Source organism: Orycteropus afer, unplaced genomic scaffold (assembly GCF_000298275.1).
Source record: "Orycteropus afer afer isolate SDZICR_OR568_19922 unplaced genomic scaffold, OryAfe1.0 scaffold00908, whole genome shotgun sequence".
NCBI classification, from domain to species: domain Eukaryota; kingdom Metazoa; phylum Chordata; class Mammalia; order Tubulidentata; family Orycteropodidae; genus Orycteropus; species Orycteropus afer.
The window spans coordinates 238,572-241,844 of record NW_006922495.1 but is presented as its reverse complement, the minus strand read 5'-3'; positions in this window follow the sequence as shown (position 1 = coordinate 241,844).

Here is a 3,273-nt window from a genome sequence, read left to right as displayed (position 1 = left end):
ATTGTCAGGGTTTGACGAACCTCAATCAGCAGATCAGATGAGGGCTGCTGTCCCAAATCCAGGAGTGAGGTGATGATGAGCCAAAATGCAGAATCAGAGCAAGAGGAGGGCGAAACTTCCCAGAAGATTCCTACATGTACTCTCAAGGAAGCTAAGGGTGGTGATTTGAGTTATACCCTCCAACAAGGTATGACTCATGATATATCCCACCTATGCTTCTCCAACAGCAATAACCCAAGTGAATGGCTTTAGCAATCAGAAGCTACTCAGTTGGTCATGACAAATTACACCACAGAGCCAATTGCCAGTCATTACAGAGAATAACTACTATCAACTGTCCAGCAGTCAACACATGACCTTAACTACCACACCACATTAAACAGGCATGGATAATAAGAATTCACAATACATCTTAAAATGGAGGACAATGGCTAAAAGGGCCACAGCAAACAATTCACCTGTTACTCCTCTGTTCTCCTGTGCCACAGCCTTCAAATGTGAGCCCATTTAGACACTGGGGAGGTCTAGCAATGATTTTGCAAAAATCGTAGAATGCTTGAAAGACAGGTTCTCTAAATTCAATGTACATATCAGGACCAAAAATATTTAGTGGCCAAATTTCAGGCAGACATAAGCATTTGAACAAGTGCCCTAATCCTACAGTTATGGGTAAATTCATTAGTTTCTCTGACTCTTTGGTTCTACCATAACCTATACTTCTGATCTATAAGCTTAAATATAGGAGACTGTAAACACACACACACACACAATTGACCAAGTAGAAAAATTATCATTATATTAGTCTGGATATCCTCAGGGTGCACAGCTTGGTACATATATATAGATGGTATCAATGATATTGATCTTCTAAATCATATCATGGCTACTAATTCATATTACTTTATCACCCACTTCCTCAATATAAGTTCTGAACAAATTGAGACATAAGCATGGACTCACATAGGTTTAAATATCAGCTTCATTTATAATCAACATAGATTGAAGAATGTAGCTGGAATGGAAGGGTTTTCTCAAACTTATTTCACTCACCTGGCAAGTTCAAAGCAGATGAGGGTACTCTGCCCTAGAGAGATAATGGCAAATAAAGGGAAAAGAGTAGAAAGTTTTTGGTACATGTAGCCAGTCATTGAGAAGGAAAGGAAAAGATCAGACCATTCACAAGCAATGATTTTACTCTAATTTCAGGAAGCAGATCAACTGAGTAGAAAAATTAACCACTCACTAACATTTTTTTGAAGCCATTGTTATATGGAAATTTTCTAACATACATAAAAGAAGACAAGAAAGAATAATTAACAGATATGTACTCCTTATCCAGCTTCAATAATTATCTACAAATTAAAATTATTTTTGGGGAAGCTGACACTTTGCTCAAGCATTTCATTTATAAATTGATAACATTTACCCATACATTTATCAGTAGGAATATTGAAATAAGAACATTTTCTTCTTACATAGGCATTTTGCCATTATCAAATATAGCAATATTTTCAACAAATAATAGATTTTCATATTCAGTATATATTCAAGTTTTACTGGCTCACTCGTTTTTATATGTGAGACAAAATGTCTAAATCTATAAATTACTGATGTAGTAAGAAATAATAAATAGTGGATCTTATAATTTCCAACTATAATTAAAAATATGTTACACTGGTACTTTAAATTTTGATTCTGGCTCTCTGTGGTAGATGTTACAGATGCTGGCTCTTCTTTATGGTCATTGTATTTAATGATGTTTGTTAAATATATTTTTAATTTTTTCAATACACATGAAATTCATTAGTAACTTTAAATTTGTGTTATAAAAGACATTCAAATATTTCATCTTATCTTTATGCAAATGAAACATCAAATTGGTAGTATAGTAAACTTCTTCAGACCAACAAGTTATAAACATTATTCTTTTTTCTACCAAAGAGATTGTTTCTAACATAACTCCTTTTGAAAAAATTTTCTTTTCAAAAATTACTATATATTAAAAATAAATGACAAACTATAGCCTACACATAAGTCACAGATATCTTATTGAGGAGTAATTTTTTCACTATGTTGCTTGTAGAAAATTATCAGTTCTCTAGGCTGCATGGGAGTGAGCTTTGGGAGAGTGAGTGGTAGTTCATGTGAGTCTTTATTTAAATATTTATTAAATATATATTTAATAAATAGTCAGTAAATATTTAAGCCATAAAGAATTTCAAACCCACCATCCACTCCATGGAAGGAAGACTGGGCAATCTACTTCTGTAAAGACTTACCACCATGGAAAACCAAAGGGAGTTGCTATGAGTTGGAATCAATCCATTGGCATTGAGTTTGGCTTTGGTTTGTCACTGGATGTATTATCATCATTAACACTAGTAATTAAGAGATGTTGTTATGTGCTGTAATCTCAGACTTGACTCATAGCGACCCCTCCTTGGGTTTCCAAGGAGGTATCACTATGGAAATAGATTGCCCAACCTTCCTTCTGAGGAGTGGCTGGTGGGTTTTAACTGCCAGCCTTCTGGTTAGCAGTCAAGTACCTCAGGCACTGCACTACCAGAGCTCCTAGTAATTAAAAGAGGTCATTCAAATGTTGAATCATTTGATTGTCATGAAGTACCATCATGTGCCATGCCCAAACCATCAAGGCAGGAGAACTAGAGAGCAGAGACGAGTAGGACTGGGAACCAGGACCGATGGGAGTGAGCTGCAGGGTTCCAGGTGAGGAGAAGGAACACAGGCATGCCCAAAGCAGTGGGACAGGAGAGCAGGAGAAAGGGGAGGAAAAGGCCCAGGAACTGGGACAGAGGAGGAGTCAGCCACAGGGACCCAGGTAAGGGTGGTAGGAGAGGTTTCCAACAGGGAGACAAACTTGTCTGTCAGTTTGTCCTACTGTGGTGATGTCTTGATATGAGTCTTGAGGCTGAGCCAGTGGTGTTTCAAACCCAGCGAGATGCACATGGTGCATAGGTATCAGCCCAGCTTACAGACTGAGACAGGCTAGGAAGAAGGAAGATGCCATCCACTTCTCAAAGAATTGGCCAGGGAAAACCTTATGAATAGCAAAGAAACACTGTCTGATACACTACCAGGCAACTTTATGAATAGTCCAGTTAGGTTAGAATGATCTCAAAATAGAACTGGGAAGGAGCTGCATCATCAGAGTAAATCCATCCTTTCTCATATGGATAAGGTAAAGCTTTCAAGACCTCCATTTTCTGATGTGGCACCACTCAAATTGAGGAGAAACAGCTGCAGACATCCATT